This window comes from Suricata suricatta, chromosome 5, assembly GCF_006229205.1.
Source record: "Suricata suricatta isolate VVHF042 chromosome 5, meerkat_22Aug2017_6uvM2_HiC, whole genome shotgun sequence".
NCBI classification, from domain to species: Eukaryota; Metazoa; Chordata; class Mammalia; order Carnivora; family Herpestidae; genus Suricata; species Suricata suricatta.
The window spans coordinates 58,243,431-58,266,541 of record NC_043704.1 but is presented as its reverse complement, the minus strand read 5'-3'; the positions used below and the strand labels follow the sequence as shown (position 1 = coordinate 58,266,541).

The window sequence follows — 23,111 nt, the reverse complement described above, 5'->3', positions numbered from 1 at the left end:
TGGTGCACAATTGAAAGAAATCACATGAAGATGAACAGAGAAAGAAAAGGCTGTTTCTAACAATCTGGAACCAGAGTGCCTTTGGCCTTCTTGTTCTTCTAAATATTCACATTTGAGAGAAGACTGGTCTGCTTTAGAATAACATTAAATGTCCCCTTGTTAGCAAACAAGAGAAAAGAAATACATAAATTCTGAGCCTAAATTTTAGAGCTGGATACTAACTTCAAATTATATTTTACATATTTGGGGTTGTTTCCTAAGAAAAAAAAGAAAGAAAAAAATACATCTTTATTTGGAAAAGCATAATGACTCCATTTTAATAATAAATTCCTATTCCTCTTGCATAGTAGAGGTATCTTTCGCTACGAGAACCACTGTCCACATAGAGGAGTCATTTTTCTCAGAATTTCCTATGGGGCATGACACTGTCTTCTGTCAAAGCTTTTCTGTCTTGGCTTCCTGTGTCATTGCCACTTGCTTACCTTTCTGTCTTCTCTTTTTTATGCTGTCTGGAGGTTTTTCTTCTTTTGGCTCTTAGCCTGTGCACACTTTCCAAATTTTCTTAGCTTGACCAGAAGTTCCTTAAGACTAAGAATCTATCTTCCACACTTAAGTGTCTTCACGGTAAGCATCTTTGGATAGAATGTATTTCTATATTTGAAAAAGATTAGGAAGGAGCAAGTATAATCATTACCATTGGCTCCAGGGCCAGTTGCCAAATCTATAGGTAATGCGTGTTATTAAACTTCCTTATAACTAAGAAAAGGTAAAGGTTACGTGCAATATCAAGGGTGAAATGTGACTGTTTTATGGTTTTATGCCAGCCTAGATTCTCTGAGTTTTACATCCAGGTATATGAATCATTACAAATCCCTTTCTTCATATTTTCTAAGGTAAGGTACAGTTGATTCAGTATTTGGGCAGGGAAAGATTTACCCTCAGGAAGCTGGATTTTCCAGAATGATGGTGGGAGATCCCTAGTGGGTCAACTTGAAAGGTGAGAAATAATTGTAGGAATGTGCACTCAGATAGTAAATAAATATTTGCCTTACAAAACAGATAGAGGTGCCCATAAATCATAAGGGTTTTGGAAATACCGTTTAAGAGTAGAAAGGGATTTTTCATAAATTGAAATGTTGCCTTATGCACCAAGTTAAAGAGACTCTGCTTTTCTATCTTCTTCCTTTTCCTGTTCCCTTTCCTCCCCGTAGTCCCACTTGATTAACAAAGAAAGATTTAAAACAGGACTCAGGAAAGTTTATGTAACAATGGTCCAGATGTAACAATAGTCCAGATCCAGCTATATGGTAACTCCCCAGTCTACATTTAAAATGCACTTCAAGACTGCATTCTCTAATAGCTGTCACCAGGATTCCTCAGGGTTTCTCATTCTAGTTACTCAAGTATCTCAGCCTTAGCCCAGGAGCTTTTTCTGTGCTGTTCCACTGTGCTTCTGGGTCTCCCGCCTTTGGCATTGCTGCCAGGGCATTCAGTATCTCTGAAAACCAGCGAACTGTGTTCTGAAGTTTGCACCTGCAGCTCTGAGAATTCTTCAGGGCTAATTTTATAGCAAAGCAATGAGGCACACTGAAACACCTTATTTGAGAAATGAGTGTCCATTTTCATAAAGACATTGTAAATTTTGGGCTCTCATTAATTTGGCAATAAGAAATAAATGGATTCTTAAACTGTAGAAAAATATAAGAACTTATTTGCCAGGGAAAAACACATCTAAAATAATTATGCTCTGGGTCAAATTTCAAGTCAAAATTTCATTATGCCCATGTTTATAAGAACATTATTTTTGCTTATTCTACATTACTTCCATGATAAACCAGATTTCATGCATATGAATTGCATGACACTAAAAAAAAAATGTAAAATTAGAAGAAGGTCTGAGAGAGGCTGCCAAAAATCTGCCAAATCTGTCTTTTAGGAGTTTCCGGGCCACTTTCCAAGACCCTTTCTGCCCCCAGATTGCTCCAGGCTAGAGCAAATTCAGACCATAACTTCAGCCCTCACCCTCTGCATCTTCAACCCTTACTTCCTGACTCACTAGTCTTTCTAGACTGTCATCTGCATGCCCTTCCATGGGATTTTCTTCCACGGTTACTCACCTTTTCAATCTCTGGGTGGGAGTGTGGGGAGTGGGGATAGATTAGACATGGGCTCTTTTACTGCGGGTGTGGACCAACCCTGTACATCTGGCAAAATGTCAGGCCGAGCCACCTCTCTTTAATCGGACTGCCCCTCTGCTTCGGTTGTAAATGATGATGGTGATGATGGTAGTGTCCACTCATAAGGTTGTTGGGACCACGATGTATGTACAAACTACTAGAGGAGGGCGTTGCAATAGTCAGGGCTCCATAACTGATAGCTGGGATTCTCATAATTATTAGGAGTCCTAATGATGAAAGCCTTCATATTTTTCATATCACATGTAACACCATTAAATATAAATCTTAGCTTGGCTCTCCCTCTGCATTGCATTTCCCCTGGCGTGTCTCTCATCAGATACAGGCAGCAGCGACCCATCCACAATATTTTCACATTTTGGGCCAACTGCTGTGTTTGTTTCTCAGCTGCCAGAGGCTTGCTGAACTGGGGAGTAAAACCACACCCGAGCTGTGGAGTCAATAAGAGAGCTGGATAATGAAAATATTTCTCTTAGGGCTAGGCTTGGCAAAACTCTCTGCTTAAATTAAAAACACCATGAAGTTTGGGCCTCGTAAACTGACAGTGCTCTTTGAAATTCAGAGAAGTTAACAGGACACAGAATGTGCCGGAGTTAGGATATACATAGGACTGAAATTATTTCGAGTCAGCTTTATTTCAGCTTTATTTTATTTTTTTCTTTTTAAAGATGAAAACAGAAAAAAGCCCCGAAAACCCCCTCGAGCCCGGTGGTGGTGCCCTTTCCCAGGACCCCGTATTCCTCCTCTTATTTCTGGTCCTGGCACTTCTTCAGTCAGCCCGTCTCAAACCAGATGTGCCAAACCACTCAGCGCTTTCACCCCCGACTTTTTCCTGTCCGATCTCCATTAGTTTCCTGGAGATAGAGTGCTCATTAGCACCAGGACTTAGGACCAAATTTGTCTATTTCTTTCTGACTTCATTAATTTCCTAAACCAATAAACCATCCCCGAAGGGTCACTAAGTCAGAGGGTAAACGCTTCGGCAAGAGCGAGTTTTCGGAAACACCCACAGCCCGTCTCATTCGTACAATTGCGCGTCAGCACCTCTGACAGAGCCTACCCTGGAGCCCCAGGAGCACTCCACAGGGAGGGAGGAGGGGTCAAGCATGAGCAGCTCTCCTGGGTATGGGTACGGGTCTTCCTTCTCTGATGCGTCTGTGGTCCCTATGCACGGAGCAGCAATTCGCAGAAGGCCACACTTTCGTAGTGCCTCTGGTAGGTGTTCCTAGGCCTTGGCTAGGTAGAGTCCCAAATGTACATGTCAACTAAACACTGCCTGCAGCTTTCTTTCTAATCTGGCCAGATGGGCCCCTTCCTGCTACCGGCTACCAGCATAGCATTTCCAATAAGGGGTGAACACGTTTCCAACTTGAGAAATGATGTGGAATCTGCAAAGGAAAACAAGTGAGAAAACAAAAGCAGAACCATGGGCAAAATGGATGAAGGGGAGTCGGAGGTACAGGCCTCCGGTTATGACAAGTATAAGTCACCGGGATGAGAGGCACAGCCTAGGAAATATAGTCGACGAGATTGTAATAGTGTATGGTGACAGATGTAGCTAACTTGCGGTGAGCAGAGCATAATGCGTAGAGAAGTTGAATCACCGTGTTGTACACCTGACTAATGTAACATTGTGGGAAACCTATACATCAATAACAAAAAAAAGACTATGCAGGTAGCATTTGTGATCAGACTCTGCAGTTTGGGGATGTTAGGAATAAAGCTAAAGGTCCAGTCAGACCAGGCCTCATATTAAGCCTGTGCTATAATAAATCTCAATCATTTACGGAAACCAAACACAAATCCTATGTTTGGTAAATTCCCGACGGGTAAAGCAACTATGTTTGTTTATTTATTTAATCATCAAAGACTTATTAGGCAGGAGCGATGCCAGGCCAAGATATATAGAGCAGCAGAGATAATAAGCCATTGTCGCTGCTTGAAAAAGAAATTCAGGCAAATCCGATCATAAATATCTGATAGCCTGGAGGGTACGCGAAGCGCTGGAGAAAGCCTGGCACTTTAGCAGAGATGTCAAGGGTCATGGGAGACTCTACCTAAAGTCCATCTTTCTCTAAAGCTGGTGTGACAAATCCCTGATTTTCTTGGTCCTCCAGGGACACCCAAAGACATGTCCGGATCCGTATTCACGTAAGCCATGGCTCCTACATTTATGTGGGTCATGCAGAGACTCTCATGCCTTATTGCATGCTGAAGGGACCTGGGCAACAATACAAGTAAGACTCTTTAGTCCTCACTCCAAGAAGTTCCAATTATGTTGGTTTAAAGCATAACCTGGAGGGGTGCCTGGGTGGCTCAGTTGGTTAAGCTGCTGTCTTTGGCTCAGGTCATGATCTCACAGTTCATGGGTTCGAACCCCGCATCGGGCTCTGTGCTGACAGCTAGAGCCTGGAGCCTGCTTCTGATTCTGTGTCTCTTTCTCTGCTCCTCCCCCACTCCTGCTCTGTCATTCTCTCTCAAAATTAAATAAACATTAAAAAAAAAAAAGCAGAACCTGGAAAATCATGCTAATGTTTATTCACAAATGTTCTAGTTGATTCTGCTCACAGTGGTTCCCAGACTGCACCTTGAGGCATGCTGTCAGAGCACGGAATCTCCTGCTTGCCTCCATCAATGTCTGGGCTCAGACCTTTACTGATCCAATCCCAGTAGCAAGAAAGTTAACTACTTATCTGGTTCCTGGAGTTGTTTGCTTCTGTGCTTAATTATGGGAAAAATATACTGGGAATCAGATGTGTCTGATCTACACCTGAATGGGAGTGGACAGAAGAGGGGGTCTGGGCCTCTCCTCCCTCTGTGGAGAAAGCCCAGATTGGCAGTCCTCATCTGCCCCGATGCTCACAGTGCAGCCTGCGGGGCCTCTGAGGAAAGGGTGCAGAGAGAGTCTGTGGAATGAGTTTCTTTAATGAAATACCATCTTTCCCCGAGGTATGGGGATACATAAGGCGAGCAGACGTTCTCAGGATATAGGTAAGAGGTAAGCCCTTTGATGAAGAAACCGACGTTGGTTGTTCTTTTATGCTTTCACCTGTGAATCTGAACCAAAAAAAAAAAATGCTAACACGTAATCAAAACAAGAGTTTAGACTTGGCATGAACTGCTTTATAACAAGCAAGCCATTCATTCCCTGTGTCTAGCTAAGACAGCGATGATGCGGGCACTTCTGAGCCCAGAGACCAGACAGCACGTGGAGCTTCAAAACATTCTCCAACTTTGGGGATGACACAGAGTCACGGAGCCCTATAGCCACAGGCACTTACACACGCACCTGTTCGTGGGCTTCCCTCTTCCCCCATGCCCCTCACCCTTTAAAAAAAAGTCTTTTACTATATAAAGTAGACAAGTAATTTATTTTAAAAAATACATCAGAAATATAAAGTTAAGTCTTTTAAAAGATAAAACTTGTAGAACTTTTTCAGTATCACGTTGGAAAAACCTTTCCTCTGAACAAGGCCTCCTTCTGAATACTACTACTACTACTACTATTGCTAATATAGATTTTGATCCATTTTAAGTATGTTGCTTGTTCTCCATGATGTGAGTGGACAGAATTCATAGCTCAAGTAAGAGAGTAGTAAATTCCTGTAATGATGGCAACTTTGTATTTTAAGAGAGCGTTTATCTGGAGGGTAGCAGTGGGGGGTATTCTGTACTAAATTCAAAGGACCATTTGTCAAAATACAGAAATTTAAAAAACTTAGAGAAGCGCTGGGTGTTATATGGAAACCAATTTGACAATAAACTATTATAAAAAAACTTAGTGGGAAAAATTTTTGATCTTTTTAAAAAAATAGTTCATTACTATGGTTAGGGTAGATGAAACCAAAATAAGTATGTCAAGAATGACTGTTTTGGAGTAGGGGGTGATTTTCAAGAAGAAACACTGTCTTTACTGCCATGGATTGAAGTGTGTCCCCGCCAAAGAGGCAGACCTCCTAACCACCAATACCTATGAATGTGATCTTCTTTGCAAATAGATTCTTACAGATGATCAAATTCAGATGAAGTCATTAGGGTACCCCCTATTCCAGAATGACTGGTGTCCTCATCAAAAGGGGAAGTTTGGGCACAGAGACAGACACACTCACGGGAGAGAACGCCGTGTACTGAAGAAGGCCAAGATTGGAGTGATACATTCTAGGGCAAGGAACACCAAAGTCAGCCAGCAAATCTCCAGAAGCCAAAGGTGTAAGGCATGGAATAGATTTTCCCTCATTTGGCCCTCAGAAGGAACCAAACTGCCTACACCTTGATTTGAACTTCTAGCCTCTAGCACTATGAGACAATAAGCTTCGGGGTTTCAGCCAGCTAGCACAGGCACTTGGTTACAGCGGCCCTGGGAAACGAATACATTTACCTACAGGCTTGCTGATGGACTAATCTGAGTGAGTGGACTGTACCAGAACCGGGGAAAAAGGGGAAAGGTGCACTCTGGGTGTTGGGAGCCTTGGAGAGGCGGTCTGGGATGCCACGAGGCTGTTGGGCCCCATGTCTTTGCTATAGGGCCCTGCCAGCCTTGACTCTGGCTTACTGGATCACCCCAGTTACCATTTTGTGCTGGGGCTGCTCTTCTCTGTAATGAGCTCTTCTCTATTGGTGATCATATCCTTGATTAGCCCACTGGGACTAGGAGGTTAAGATTATCTCTCTTTGCTCATCTTCCATAGGGAGCCTCACAGCATATACTGGAAAGTTCCTGAGTTGAGAAATCAGATTTTTACTTTGAGTTTCTCATTTTAGCTCTGTAACATAACCAGGTAATATTAGCATGTCACTTCATATCGCTGAGTAACTTTTGCATTTGTGAAATGGGTACAGTGAGCTTTGTCACAGTATCCCTGTAATAACATAAAAGTATTTTGTACACTGTTCAGCATTTTCCCAAATGTGTTTCTACAGTCTTGTAACCTGGTATATTCAGCTGTATGTGCATGTGTGTGTGTGTGTGTGTGCGTGCACATGCACACGTGTGCACATGTGTGCACATGCCTGGGCTGAGAAAATCATTGCTCCTGGAAAAAAAAAATACAGCACAGAAGTCACTGATACTCAGAAGAAAGTCACTTAACATTTGCATTAAAAATAGTAACAAATAAATGCCAAGCTAAATCCACAAATTCTTACTAATTGATAATCTCTGAGGAAACGTGTACACACATATACACACACAGGGAAATGAGAAAAAAAGTAACAAGCAATCACAGATCTAAGTACTTGCTTAGGGATGATAACTGTTTCACCAGACAGTATCTACATCCCAAGGGAGCCTGGTATCTGGAAAAACACGTTAATGATGTAATGAGAACTTTCCCACAGGAAGCACCTTCTGCCGAGGGAGACAGGGGCCTCTGGACGCAGTCAGCCATTCTCAGCTGTGTGGCTTTGGCCTGTCTCTCCCATCGATTCAGTTTTCCACTTATGAATCGATGAGCCTGCTCCTCTCTCTAAAATACTATGTTGGGATACTTGAAAGTGAACTCAAGTTTGTGAAATTATATGAGAAGCTAAGAAAACAAAAGAACCAAAATTCAGTGATAGATTCTACAGGTTAATTTGTCTTTTTCTTCTAAACTACCAGTACCCTCGTGGCAGTCACTGGTCAAGCATCTCAAGTCAGCAGCGCAGTTCATTTCCATCTGTAGAAACCATGTATGTTTCATCAGTTTGCATCCGTCTGCCCAAACACTTACTGAACAGAGCCACACAAGATCACATGGTCTAGGGATGGAACAAAACACAGAAGGTTGATGGTAAAACTTTCCAAAGCAGCAGGTAGTGGACAGAATTGTGCATGCAGAAAGCTACGAGTATGTACAGTTTCCTCACGTGCATTTTTGGCCTGGAAAATCACAGGGATGAGGAAATCCAATTCTCCAGGTTCCTTCTCCCGAGAGATTACACAGGCATACCATCAGCACTTTGGCTCTCTTATTTGGGAATAGATTGGTGAAAGTCCAACAAGCCTTGATTTAGAGCTATGAGATGTTCAGGTTGAGGACAGGCAGATGATGACTATTTGGTTGACAGGGTCGTGTGAGATAAAGGAGGTTGTCTTTATAATCACTGGGCTGTCAGAATATGGGGAGAGGAAGGTGTTTGACAGCATGGCCGAAGAAGACTCGGGACCCAAATAAAAATGTGAATTTGGGCATTGTGCTCCCTCCCAGACCAGTAGACCCTAATAGTTGGACTGACTTTGCCATTCTCCCTCTGGCCTAGGTGCTTGTGAAGGAACTCAAAGGGAACAGATTATTTTCTCTTCCATAGGCCAAGTCACATCCAAACACAAGGTTTCACACACAAGATTGAACTCATGTACTAAACAAAAGTCAAGCCCCCTGCGTAACTGATGAGTGATGCTCTTAGGTCACAAATAAAAGTTCCATTGAATGTGGATCCTCTCTAACAATTTCCATCTGGCAACACTCAGGGCCGCGTGTCTGACCACGGGTCAGAGGTGAAAGGAAGGCAGCAGTTCACTGAAGGCTCTGTTTACATTGACCCATAATTAAAGACACAAGACACTGCTTACTGGTGGCCGGAGGGCTCCTTGGGCATTTGCAAATCTCTCCCTTAGGCAAAAATGAGAGTGGGAGTTGGTTGGATGGTATGTTGAAGCATTCCAGACGTGAATCTGAGTATTGTCTCTGAGGACCGCTTCATGTAGGCCTGTCCAGACAATGCAAAATGAGCTAGCAAGGCAGAGTGAACTCTGGGAACACAGGAGGCTGGGTGCTGGGAGTGAGCAGGAAGCCGTCTAAATCGCAGGCAGTAGTACAGACCTTTGGTCAGCAAGGGTCTGTTAGCTGCACTGGTGATTCACGTATTTGTGTCCAGAGGGTGTGGATGGAGGCCGACTAGCTCTTTGATGAGTGGACCTTCAATTCCCCAGGTAGTCCCTGAATGCCTGAGGCTGGTCACTTCCAGTGTTTTCAGTCATGGGTCAGGGCTTGGTCCAGGAGAGAGAAGGGCCTTCCATACATCATGTCAGTACCTCAGCTTTTACCAACTGAGCTCTTACATTTCCTTCTTCCCCAGATCATCAGAACCTAGTCTGCCGTTTGCAGAGAATAATAACCTTACTTCAGTGTGGAAAGCACTGTGACAGACTACATGCACGTAGGAAACCACCTTAGCCATGGAGGCCGAGTTGGGGGGAGAGGATTTTATGATAACATGCCTGTTTCCCTTGGTGTGTGGCACCACTTCCTAATTCTGCTCTGTGCACAGATTCTGTCTTATTCCTCAATCCAGTTTCTAGTGAAAATCATCCAAAACCAAATGAGATAATTTGCCTGGACATTACTCATGTTGTTAGCTCAATTTATTGCCCAAACTCCTTTCTAACAAGGAAAAGTGCACCCATTGATTGTTTCTCCTCTTGCCTTTTCCTAATTTTCTTCTGGGCACTCCCAGTGAGGATCAAACATCTCTCTTTCTGCTTCTTCACTTCCAGTTTAACTTCCAAGCCTCACCCTTTATCACATCTTACCAGCTCTTCCTAAGTTCCACCTCCTTCCCCTATAAAACCCGATTCATATACCTCTCAGTCAGGAGCTTGGAAAATCAAGCCTCAGTCATTACAAAATATTAACGTCTCTGCAGACAAATCTAGCAGCCAGATTTTTCAAAGATATTCTGGAGAATGGCAGCTACAACAAAACATATTTCCCATTGTTAGTAAACTCAGAGGGCTTCTGGCAATAGCTAAGGATACAGCTGTTGGGGACAGGGTCATGTTAGTCATAATTGTTAGTATTTGTTGAGCTATCACTAAGTGCCGGGAATCATTCTGAGCACTTTATATAAAATATCTCATTTAATCTCACAACTAAATGCAGAAGTCATGATTATTATCCTCATTTTCAGATAAGAGAAATATGTTTTTTTATGATCTCTCAAACTAGAAAGTGTAATTTAAATTAAGTGTAGAGTGATTGAAGGAATTTAAAAGAAAAGAAAGAAAGAAAGAAAGAAAGAAAGAAAGAAAGAAAGAAAGAAAGAAGGAAGGAAAGAAAGAAAGAAAGAAAGAAAGAAAGAAAGAAAGAAAGAAAGAAAGAAAGAAAGAAAGAAAAAGAAAGATAGAAAGGAAGGAAGGAAGGAAGAAAGAAAAAGAAAACTTTCCTCATGGTGAGAATTCCTGTTTCTGATTTGGTGTTTTATTACTGCAAACATTTGGTTCTCTAGTTTGGCAGCACTAATCTATAAGATTCTGCTTAGTAGAATGTGAAAGAATGGCGGATATTTACAGATGCCCTTTTATTGGCATGAAGGATTCCCACTAGGAGACCCCAGGACTGTGAGGAAGAGTGATTCACCCAAAGCTGAATACAGCTTCCCTCTGCTTGTGTGCACCCAGATCTTTCCTTCACAGAGCTGGGAAACATCCCTTGATATTTTTTACACAGGTTTCCTGTCTCAAATAAGCTATGATGACACTGCCCTCTAACTGACCAGAGTAACCTACAGGGGCTTTGAGGCCAGATGCCAGAGTGAGGTGACCTTCTCAGTTGATAAAAAGCATATGAAGGAATTCTTCTGCTTTGATACATCTTCAGGATTGTGAACCCCTAAAAGATAAGGATATCTGTGCCTCTGTAGACCCAGCACCTCATAAGGCCCAAGTAAGGGTTTAATGAATAAATGAATGACACACCCTAGTTTATGCCAAGTTGGGGAAATGCTGCGTTTGTTCAGACTGAAATATTTCACATCTGGTAAGCAGTTTTAGAGCAGGTGTTAAGCTGAGGCCTTCAGGGGGTCTGTAAACCCTCTGGAGTTACATGCAAAGCTTCATGTCTACACACAGGAATTTTGGTGAAGGTCTTTAACATTCAGCAAACTCTTAAGAAAGTTCTCAAACCAAATTACTTAGGAATTACTGATTCATGGTTTAAAAAGCAGTTACATGTCATCATTTTATTACACAACAATGCTATGTGAAGGACATTATCATAATCCTTAATTTACAGAGGGAGAAGACGTGAAGTTGCAAAAGGTGACACAGGTATTCTATAAAAGAGCCTGGTGCTCTCACTCCAGACAGCTGTTCTTCCCTCTTGCAGGGTGTGTAAAGAAGTGCATGCAGAGAAAGAAAGGACAACAGTGAAATGTTAAAGTAGATCCAACATTAATGAATGAAGACGGCTTTCTTTCCACCTCAAGAGTCAAAGAATGGGACCACGTCCTCCCAGCCATCTATCAGGTTCAGTTCTCAGGTTGCTGGTGGAGAGAAGCTGGTTCTGGTTTTTAGTTCAAGCTCTGATGCATCGTCCAACCCAGCAGGGTAGTTTAAGAACCAGAAAAGAAATGCATCACTGTTTACTTCTGGGCTGTAGTTTCTTTATCTACATAATGGAGATAAAAATACCATTTACTCTGACCCAGATACATCTCTCTTTCTTTTTAAAAGCAGCTGAAAGCATAAGTGACTTCTGGATCGATCATCTTTCCTGGATGCTTTCTACTGCCTGACATCTGGGGCTTGTTATCTCGTCTGCGAACTGAGAGCCTTAGGACGAGGTAATTTTGTCTATGACTTTTAGCTCTAAATGGCTTTTTCTATGATATTGTTGTGGAAGAAGCAAGTGAGGAGTGGGGAAGGGGAGGTATAAAAGCAAAAGAACATCCGCTTGGTTAGGGCTGGAGTCACCACTTTCCATGATCTCCCTCCACTGGTGTCCGGGTTCATCCATTTTTTCCTCTCTGCTCCTTGAGTGGCAACATCACTGTTCTCTCCTGTGTCTTTGGGAAATCCTGAATGTTACACCTAGGCACTTCAAACACAGATGCTGGTAGAGACAGCTGAGGGCCAAGGGCGCATCACCTCTCCTGGTTTTCCCACTGTCCTGCTGTGGGAATGACAGGTCCGGGAATTCTGACACTCCTCGGAAGTGGTTTTTCTACTGACAAAAGGCAAATTGGAACTGCACTGACAAGTTCCCTGGGGCACTGGAGAGGGTTGGCCTGATGACCTGTGTATGTCTCCCAACTCTCAGAATTGGTGATTCTGCAATTCCTATTCATGGCTAGATCACCCAGGGATGAACACATTCCCCCTAAGCAAGTATAAATGAAGGCTTGGGAGACAGAGTCTGACTCATGAAAAGTAGGGGGTGGTGGTGGTCAGATTCCAAGTGTGAGTAAGTGGACCTTATATGCTGTGTTTTGGGATCAGAGCTGTGTTGCTGCACAACTTCAGGGGGTGCTTGATCTGTTGTATGCTTTGTCAGCGTCACCCTTTGCCACACAGTTGTAATACATTGTGACAAAATCTGCCATCCCTGAGCTTGAGCAATGCTATGGCCCTGCTAGTGATACCTTAAGGGCCTCCATTTCATGATAAAATTTTACATCCTCTGGTGGCTGAAATCTGAAAGTCTGGACAATACTTTCATCCTGATTCCCTTGTGAAACCTGGTAAAACTCCACACCAACATGAATAACTGGAACAAAAATGTGATTGGCAAAGAAAAGAGGCTAAATTGAGAGTAGGAAGGAGAAGCAATTTATCAGTCCAGACAGCAAGCCAAGTTTAATGCAAGAGACAGAAGAACGTGCTATTTTATTGTGTATTCTTTGATTAGACGGAACTTCCTCGGCTTACGGTGGGGTTGTGACCTGATGAACTCATGGTAAATTGAAACTATCCTAGGTCGGCAATTCATGGAATATACCTAACCCACAGAACATCATAGTTTAGCCTCTCCTATTTTAGACATCTTCAGAACACTTTCGTTAGCCTCCAGTTGGACAAAATCACCTCACATCAAGCCTGTTTGATGAGCCAGTGTTGAACATCCCATGTACTTTACTGAATTGTAATGAAAGTGAAGATCCAAATGGTTGTGAGTGTATCGATCAGTTGTTTGCCCTCATAATCATGAGGCTGACTGGGGAATGTGGCTCCACTGGCTGCCCAGCATCCTGGGAGAGAGGTGGGCTGCCTACTGCTAGCCTGAGAGAAGATCAATGTTTTTAATGTCATGTATGCTTTCTACTGAATGCATATTGCTTTTGCAACATCATAGAGTTGAAAAATGCTAAGTCAAACCACTATGTCAGGAAACTAATGTATGCATATTTTTATTTTTAATTAAAAATTTTTTAAATGTTTATTTTTGAGAGAGAGGAAGAGAGAGAGAATCAATGGGAGTGTGGCAGAAAGAGAGGGAAACAGAGAATCTGAAGCAGGCTCCAGGCTCTGAGCTGTCAGCACAAAGCCTAATGCCAGGCTTGAACTCACGTACTGTGAGATCAGGACCTGAGCACTGCTCAACTGACTGATCCACTGAGTCACCCACTAATATACTGTTTGTAAGAATCTTCGATGTTAGACTTATTTAGTTAGTTGTATCAAGTAGGGCAGTCATAGGCGATTTTAGCAGTTAACGGGTTTCTTTGTTCATGTGAGTAGGTTACCATATAACTCCTATTCTCTGCCTACTGACCAATGGCCAAGTGCTTCCTAAACATTACTTCATTGGATTTTCCCAGGAACCTTAGGAGGTAGGTGCTACTGTCTCCATTTTATCAACAGAAATCTGCATCTCAAAGAGGTTCATAACTTGCCCAAGGTCACTCAACTCAAGTAGCAGTTAAGGGTCAAAGGTCAGGTTTACCTGACTCTGCAGTTGTGCCATCACCAAACTACTTCCTTCCTTTTTTGCCGTTATGTTTTCTTGAACAGATGTAGCCGGAACTGCTCCATTACTTGCCTTAGGGTAGAAGTAGTAATAATAATAATAGCACCAATGTACAGCTTACTGTGTGCCAGGAACTTTCCTGAACACTTTATACTGTATTAAATAACCCATTCCTTATAAAATCTTATGAGGTAGGAATCAAACCTCATTTCTGGATGAGGAACGAAGACATGGAGAGGTGAGAAACTGGCTCAAGGTCACCCAGCTGGTTAGTAAAGGGGCAGAGCTGGGAATAAACGCTAGGCAGCTGGGCTCCAAAGTGTGCAGTCCTCCCCTAGGTCAGGGCAGCTGGTCAGAGAAGCAAATCACTCGGTGGAAACCCATTGCCCTGTTCAGATTGGTTCAAGCTCGTAGTAGGCACAGTCTGTGAAGGGTTGACACTCTAGGAGGGAAAAATGTTAGTGAGTCTATGACTTAAAACTCTAATCCTTGCCTTCCACCTTCAGGCAGGGTCATGAAGCTAAGGGCAGCCATGCTTTCTTCTCTTTCCTTGGGTGTGCCAGTGGGAGTAGAAATCACAGCACACTGGGGGAGGGGAGCAGGAGAAGAGCCAGCCCGCAGAGCCACATGTCCCACATCAACCGGGCAGGTAGTTTTAACTTTCCCATTTCTTTTCTCACTTCTTAGTCATGGTTCTGCTTTTTCAGAAAAGTGAAATTAGTTCTTTGGAATTCCTAGGCACCAGTGTTCTGCTGAGAACTCTGGGAAATGAGGCTTCTTTTTGCACATGAAGTCATAGTTTAAACCAAACCAAAAAAAAAACCAACTTGAGAGTCTGTAGGGATCAGAGCTGGGTATTGTGTTACAGAAATTTTCCATTTCAGACACAAACTACATAGAGCAGCATGTAGGCCAAAAAAGGCAGAGTGAGACTCCAGGGGGGCCTGAAGAAATAATACCTCCTCCTTTAATGCCGAGGAGTGTGGCCAGGTTCTCGGGGAGGGCCGTCCAGAGGGTCTGGATCAGACCACATTTAAATGTCTGAGATTAGATATGATGCTCATAGTGGCATCTCAGGGCATAACTTCAGAGAGCTCCCTAGGATGCCCCTTGGCAAGATGCTTAGGCTCTGAGTGCCTCAGTTTCCAAAACTGAAGATGAGACAGACACTACAAAATTTGCTGAATGTAGGAAAGGTGTTATACATAAGGCTATGTAATAATGGTGTGATAAGGCTAGTTATATTATTATTATTGAACAGTTCTTAACAGCTAGCGTTTACCAAAGCCTTGTTACGCTTGAGACACTATGTTAAAGATTTCTAAACGTCATCTCACTTCAATCTTACAACTTGATGCTGTCAGTGGTATTATTTCCCGATATTACACCTCAGGAGACAGCAGTTTGGAAAAGTTAAGTGACCAAACAAGATCATAATCTTAGGTAGTAGACTCAGGTCTCAAATCTAAATAGAGTCTGGCACCAGTGAACTGGTACCTTATCGTGCCTCCCCAAGGACAGGCTGACCTTGGCCCAAACTGCTCTGGTCCTGGGGGGAATCTGGTGGGAATTCTCTAGATGATCCTCAGAATAGGGGACATCACTTGTTTAATAAACCCTGTTCCTTTGACCTCTTATCCTAGCTCTTAGCAGCATCCCTTCCAGGTTAGCATGGCAGTCTCTATTTTTAAGAAATATTGGGCTGCTTTTCCAAGTAGATAAACTTATCTTGGTCCCTTTGGCTCAATTCTGAAATGTGTATTACCTAGAGCCCCTGGTTCTTACAGTCCAATATCTTTGACCAGCAGCATCAGCATCACCAGGAAACTTAAGCAGAGAGAGTCTCTATCCTCATTCAGATCTACTGAACCGGAAACTCCGAAGACTAGGCTCAGCAATCCGTCTTTTAACAAGCCCTCGAGCTGATTCTAAGCAGACGGTTTGAGGCCCATGAGCCTCTGGGGCAGATAAAGGAGGGAGTTAAATCAGGAATAGAGGCCTATGATTCTTAACAGCTGCTAGTGACTCATTCTCCCCAGTCATTCCCTTCTGGGTTTCTGTCCTTTTTAGGATGAAGGATTTGCTTGCATCCCATCCTGTGTGATAAATTTCATCAACAGTGTCCATTCCTTTCTGAATCGACGTGCCTGAGGAGACGTTGAGCTTTATCCACCCCCGTGTGCATGCAGAGCCTGCTTCTGCTTTGGGAACCACTTGCTCAATTTCCAGTCTGGGTGATCAGCTTCAAGTTACTCTTCACATCAGAAGAGAAAACTGAATTTTATTCAGTCTGAGGTTCTAGGCTGAATTGAAGAATTGCAGAATTGGGGTAGCATTCCAAACTTGCTTAGTTTTAAAGGCTCTCAACAGTGGTATAGATGAGCCCTTCCCCCACCCCCCTATTTAATATTAATGACACAGGGTGAAGCAATTAAAACTGAAAATGGGGGAAATGATTGCTTTAGTTTTTTAATGTGAACTCTGGCTCTTGGGCTCACTGACCCCACAGGTCTCTCGAGGGGAAAACTCAAACGTAATGGGCGTTGCAGAAACAAGAAAATAGAAAAACATTTCTTCCTTCTATTCCTTCCCCAGAGACTAGTGTCAAATGGGTCCCCAGTCCAACACAAATCTGCCTTTTAATAGCCACATAAGCCTAACTTTCAATAAAAAGTATTCCAAGTTTGCTAGTTTGTTACAAAAGCCTTTCTTGTTATCTGAGATGCCGCTTTTTCTAATCGAAAACTTTATTCAACTCTGCCAGTAAATGGAAGCTTTTGTTATTGATGTGACCCGTATTAGCATCATGGGGGGGGTTCTTTTATGTCAACAAAGATTCACTGACATAAAGTTCTGATTTGAGAGGCCCCCTTAAGTCTATCTTACAGCTCTAAATAAGGTAAAATAAGAATTTAAAAAATGACAACTTGGTTTCTGTTGCCAGAAACTGCTGTTGAGTTTCAAAAGAGTTTTGCTCAGTACTTTGTGTTTCTAATCCAGTCTTATTTTAATTCACCGTAGACTTAATTCAGCCCTGAGTAGGGGTTAGCAACGTGCAAAGAAGAGAAGCTGTGTTATGTGTATTAAACCCTGACGAGTGGAAGAGGAGACTCTGCCTAGAGATCCCTTTCCTGAGATGCTTTTGCAGAAGTGTGGCTACAGCCTAAATCCAAGAAGAGAAAATGACGAAACCGGGACTCCAGGTGATCTTCCCTTCTGACGGCTACACCAAGTTCTCTGCCTCAAAGACCCTTCCCTTACAAACTGCATGTTGCTGCTGTTAGGAACCAACAATAAATATGTTTATTGCAACATAAAATTTTGAAGAAAAAATTTGGGAAAAGATAAGCCCAAGTCCAAAATCTGACTTATTTAAGAGTTGTGTGCCCTTAGGCAAGTTACCTAACCTCTCTGAGACTGGATCCTCGCCTATAAATTTGGGGAAAAAGTGATAACTATAGGGTAGCTATGAAGACTGATTTGGATAATGTCCAATGCTGGCATTTAGTAACTTTATTATTATTTTTTTGCCATATTTAACTCAGTTGGTACAAACAGTAAATTTGTATGATAAAACAAAAATTACTCATTGCCCATATACATATATATGGGATATATATATATATGTGTGTGTGTGTGTGTGTGTGTGTGTGTGTATATACGGATAAATAGATAATTGACAGATTATATATATAAAACTATATATGTACATATAATTACATTTTCATTCCAATCAACTCTGAGAAACAGGAATTTTTCTCTTCCCTTTCTTTTCATAAATTTCACAGTGAACTCTACAGCCTTAATGCTGCATCCTGAGTGGGGCATCCAGGCTCCAGATGGCAGGGACCCACCGACACTGCTACTGTTAGGACCTGTTAGCAAAGGGCGACTTGCTGCATCTGTCTCTCCCGAGTCCGGTACAGTCCTGGTTTCATCACGGTGGTTGACTCACCCCTTGTCAAGCCCTGGATTCTTCAAGCTATACCCTCACACACACAAAAAAAGCATTTGAAATATTTTGTTCAAAAGGAATTTAATGACAATTTGATGTTCCTAAGAAACTCCAATTCTGGTATTGAAAAAAACCTATATACTCCAAATGTCAAGAAATAAACTTTTAATGTCAAAACCTCATTATTTCTATGTGTTTTGTAAATCAACTTTTTATGAAGGTCCGTCACAAATTCAATAATAAGAAAGTGGAGAGTCTGTGCGAAAAGAGAATTTTAGAATGTATTAGGATGTAAGTATAGGCACTTCTTTGCAAAAAGAAAATACACACACACACACACACACACAAACACACACACATGCACACTGAAGTTTATAAAGTGCCACTGGCGGAGGGAGGCAGAGAGAAGCAGAGCATGCGTGATGGCGGCTGGTGGAGAAAGCATTAGGTTATCTGCTCCCCCCACCCCAAATGAGATTCCCCCCATATGGCAGTTTATGTTTCTGCGGTTTCCTGAGGGCTTGGACTCGTTTTAACTAATTTTCTTCAAGGTCTTCTATGCCAGTTAAAAATTATTTGGTGAACTATTCATGCTATCACATGCTTTAGAAAAATCTACCACAATCTAATAAGCATCTGGGTGTGCATGCTCTCTGCGACACAGCCTAGAGTCTCCTTTTCTTAAGTTTCAGCTCCCCACCTCAGATCTCTTTATGTCCTTGGTGTTTAAGTGTTTCCCAGGCACCGAGTGTTTGCACCCAGTCTTGCTACACCGATCCACCGGAGACTCTTTAAGATGCACATGTGCTCCAACCAGAGACCTTACAAAATGGACTGAATATAAGGTGGTAGTAAGCAGGTCATCGTTGAGGGCTACAACAGTTTTTGTTTTTTGCTTCCTTTTCATGCCAGCCAGCATCAGGTATTTCTTGAAGGTCAGTTATGAGAAAGACACTGGGCCACAGCCCTTCAGGCCTGGACCTTGCATGGATTTTCTCTCCCTGCTCTGCCTCAAGGTGATCCTACACACTCACTCCCTTACTCACTTAAACATCTTTGTCTCCATCTGTTTTTTTTCCTCTTTCTCTCTCTCTTTCTTTTTTTTTTTTTACATTTAATACTTGTTTGATGCTTTATTTTCTGAGATCACAAAGTTGACTTGGAAGAGCTTTTCTCCAACTTCCCAGTTGAAAATAATCATCTAGGGCAAAAATACAGTTTCTTGGGCCTTCAGAGTCAGTTTAACATTATTTAATTAAATTATAATTAATTATTTAAATATAAATAAAAGAAAGTTCACATATTCCTTGGTCAGTAAGGCTGAGGAAAGCATCATATATTTTATTTATTTCATTTTTGAATTTATTTTTATTTTATTTTTTAAAACATTTTTTAAATGTTTATTCATTTATTTTGAGAGAAGGAGAGAGAGTGAGCAGAGGAGAGGCAGAGAGAGGAGAAAGAATCATAAGCAGGCTCCGTGCTGTCAGCTCAGACCCCCGTGTGGGGCCCTGGCTCATGAACCGTGAGATCATGACCTGAGCTGAAATCAAGAGTCAGATGCTGAACCAACTGACCACCCAGATGACCCGATTTAGCTTTAGTTTTATAATTTTATTTTATTTTACTTATATTTGTTTAATTAATTTCTTTTATTTCTAACAAGTTTCTCATATGATTCTTGTCAATAGATAAATTTAGGGAACATGAGGAGGAGATGATCTCCTGAGTCACTTGCAACTTTAACTTTTTACACTTCAGACAATCCTGAATTCTTTCTCAGAGAATTTAATTGATAAATGACATCAACTGTCTTCTGTAACCTCTGGTCCTGAAATACTCTTCTATCTGTATTCTTCTGCAATGCCCAGGCACTAACTTGCAGAATTTCTCCAATGCTTTCAGACATTTGCTGAAATCTTTAATTTGATTGAGTGTTCAGAAATTTTTCGTCTTGCCTATTGAGACTATGGCAGACTCCTCCAGAGGAAGGTAACACTTTATGCATTTCTGTTTATTCTTCATTTGTGTTCACGCAGTGTTTTGCTCGCAGATGAATGAGGTTTGGTTCCGCATTTAGTTTTCCCTTTAAATGTGAGTATTTTGCTGCATGAGTAAAGAATATATCATTTGGTTGCATACGCCCAGGGGCATATGATTTAGAAACCCCGGTTTTATCCTCGCTGGTGCAGCTGTTAGGTACTCATATAACCCCCTAATCCTTTATAAGAACTTAATCGAACAGCTGCCTTGATAATATGCAGTTTCAATAACAGCCTCTGTTGAGGAAAATAATATCCCATTGTAGGGAATCTCACAGATTAATGATGTTTCTCTGCAAAGAAATGTCTAATAAACAGGAGTCCCCTAACCTGGGAATCAAGCGAAACACTGAACAAAAATCACCCTGAAAATTTCTGCCACGAGATGGAATTATATTCTTTGGGTTTAGCAACTGCTGGTGTCTTTGTTATATTAGTGCTTTAATTAGACAGTTTCAGTGTAGTGGAACAGCTCTTTAAAGCATTTTTAACAAGGATACTATTGTTAAAGAAAAACGGCTCTTTCATTCCAGCCATTAAAATTATGGGGGAAAAATGAAAAATTACCCCGGGCAGCATATTTTTGAGTTCAGCTGTGACTTCTCCAGTCTAACCACCAAAAAACTCTGCAAGGCCCTTCTTGTTTACACAACAGTTCCATCTGGATTCTTGTAAAATTAACATAGGTTGACAAACTAAATTTACCACCACCACCCTCCAGGACATAGAAGGTAAAGGAGATTAAAACAAACGTGGGGAATGTTACTGGAATCGCACAGGATACAGTCAGATCCAGTAAAACATAAATCTTACTTGTGAATATAATTGAGTGCATAATATCAACCCAGAGTGGGTATTAATTACTTTTTTATGTACTCACCTCATCTCTCATACACCGCTAAAAGAGACGCCTTCGGATTGTTTTTAGCAGCATTTACCAGTGATATCTACTTGGTTCTCAAGTTGAAGTAGGTCAGCGGTTGTGTGCTATCACAGTTTAAAATCTCTTTCAAGAATTCATGAAATAAGCATCTTACATTGTTGGCAGTTAATCACGTTAGAAAATTCAGTCTCTGAGCTTATCTTCAAACTGGATTTTTTTTTAATGAAAATGACTCAAGGTAATCTGAAACGTATGTCCTAATAGAATTTAACGGGAAATACTCCTCAGCTTCTCCAAGTTTACTTAGAAGTTCACACAAAAAGACTCAAAAATCATAAATGAGAATCTCATGGTTGAAGCCTGACTTTGAGAGAAATATATACGATGCAAATGTAATTAATCGAACACGGGTTACCCTGTTTTGCAAACTGCTCAATATAACAAGAGAAGCGAGGTGAGAATAAAGAGAGACCTGGCGGCTCTGGTACCGCCTCACAAGGTCACCAAGTGAAGTGGGCTTTTGTCATTTCTGACTGCCCTGCCTTCCAGTTTCAGGGAATCCCAACAAAGAGACCCAAGCCCAGAGGGCCAGATGTTTCCTACCCCAGTTCCCTGGCATTTCAGGCCTCCAGCGGCATCGCTGAGGATTGCAAACGTGCCAGAGGCCTCAGAGATGCTGGCCAGTGCCCCCGAAGGAGGGTAGCGTCCAGATGTGGCCAGCGGAGCCATAGCTGGTGTGTGTGACAGCATCTGGGACTGTTTTGTGGTGCTGTCTCAGCTCTGTTTTATCTTTCCTGTTTCCTCCTGTGTTTCTCCTCAGCCTGCCTACCCATTCTGTCAACTATGTGACACCCTTCCAATAAATTCCTTTTCTGCTTAAAGCAGAGTTAGTGTCTGTGTGTGGAGCCAAGAACCCTGACAACAAGGTTAATCCCAGCCATTTAGCACCAGAAACTCCAGCGGGTCCACGTGTCCGCGGGTTCATGAGGTTAGTGTCATTGATATTATTTAGATACACTCTTCTTCACTCCAAGTAAGAGTTGAAATTACACAGAAAGACACAATTCAACAAGATTAAAAAAAAACCATAACGGTGACAAATAGGAGGAAACAAACATAAAGGTATTGGTGCCTGAGCCAGGTTGCTAAATGTACTACTTTATAATGAGAAATGAAACTTGTAGGCAAGTAACAGCACTCCCTTCGATGAGCCTCACACTATCTTCCCCGTAGGAGACCTTTCTGGGGGGCAAAGCAGCGGCTTCCATGAGGTGGGTGAGGAGCATGGAGTCTAAGCCAAGGAAAGTGCGCTGTCTTCAGGCAGCAAATCACAACAACAATGGTCCCTGGACACTTCTGCCCCGGCTTTGCTGTGGCTGAGGAGTTTCTGCTTTGGGCTCCACTGTGTCTTTTAAGTCTCTTCTTTTAAAATGTAAATATATTTGCAAGAGATAATATATTAAGTCCTTACCTTTATCAAAGTCTTTCTCAAAACTTCATTTATGTACTATCTTCTCAATCTTGCCATAGGCCCACACTATTCGTTCTATTATATAGTTTTTATTCCTATATACCTCCAATACTTTTGTTCTAAATAATTTACATGAAAGAGAAAGCTTGTCATGCTATGTGCTATATATTTTTTAATGCTCATGGAAATCAGCCAGTAGTATTAAAACGACTTTATATCATCTTGCATTCTCTAGGAAGTTTATCAATGGGACTAGGACCTTGTCGTTTAAAAAATCATGCTTAGAAGTTAAAATTTTGGAGTTCTTAGTGTACCTACCCAAAATGTTTATATCTTCCTCTAACCCTGCATTTATATAGCGTGGCTGGATATAGAATTTGGGGTTGTAATCGTGTCCTTTCAGATCTTTGAAAGCATTTCCCCAACATTTATGAGCACCTTCCATGATGTTGTCGGAAACCAGTCTAATTAACATTCCTCGTAGGTTTCTTTCTTTTTTCCCTCTCTGAATGTTCTCTTATTCTTTTAATTTTTGGCATTCTAAAATATCACAAGGTTGATTAGTTGTTTTTGTTTGTTTCATTCGTTTTTTTGTTTGTTTTATTTATTTTTTAATGTTTTATTTATTTTTGAGAAAGAGACAGTATGAGCAGGGGAGGGCCAGAGAGAGAGGGAGACACAGAATATGAAGCAGGCTCCAGGCTCTGAGCTAGCTGTCAGCACAGAGCCGGAGGCAGGGTGCAAACACACGATCAAACCCACGAACCGTGAGATCATGACCTGAGCCGAAGCCGGATGCTCAACCGACTGAGCCACCCAGAGCCCCTGCAGTCCATTCATTTTTAAGAGCAGTAATAATTTCAATCACAAAAGAAAACTGATTGGATTGTTCCTTTTTT

General features: G+C 41.9%; 2 long non-coding RNA genes across 2 annotated transcripts; one reads left to right on the top strand and one right to left on the bottom strand.

The window, feature by feature from the left end:
• Nucleotides 1–11,138: 11,138 nt before the first annotated feature.
• LOC115291723 lies at nucleotides 11,139–14,548 on the bottom strand. The gene is made up of 3 exons (XR_003908641.1): nucleotides 14,066–14,548; nucleotides 13,838–13,933; nucleotides 11,139–11,563 (listed from the first exon to the last, which is right to left on the bottom strand). It is a non-coding gene; the product is annotated as an uncharacterized LOC115291723 (long non-coding RNA).
• On the top strand, nucleotides 14,413–17,930 carry LOC115291721. The gene is made up of 4 exons (XR_003908639.1): nucleotides 14,413–14,510; nucleotides 15,932–16,190; nucleotides 16,883–17,064; nucleotides 17,650–17,930. It is a non-coding gene; the product is annotated as an uncharacterized LOC115291721 (long non-coding RNA).
• Nucleotides 17,931–23,111: the final 5,181 nt, after the last annotated feature.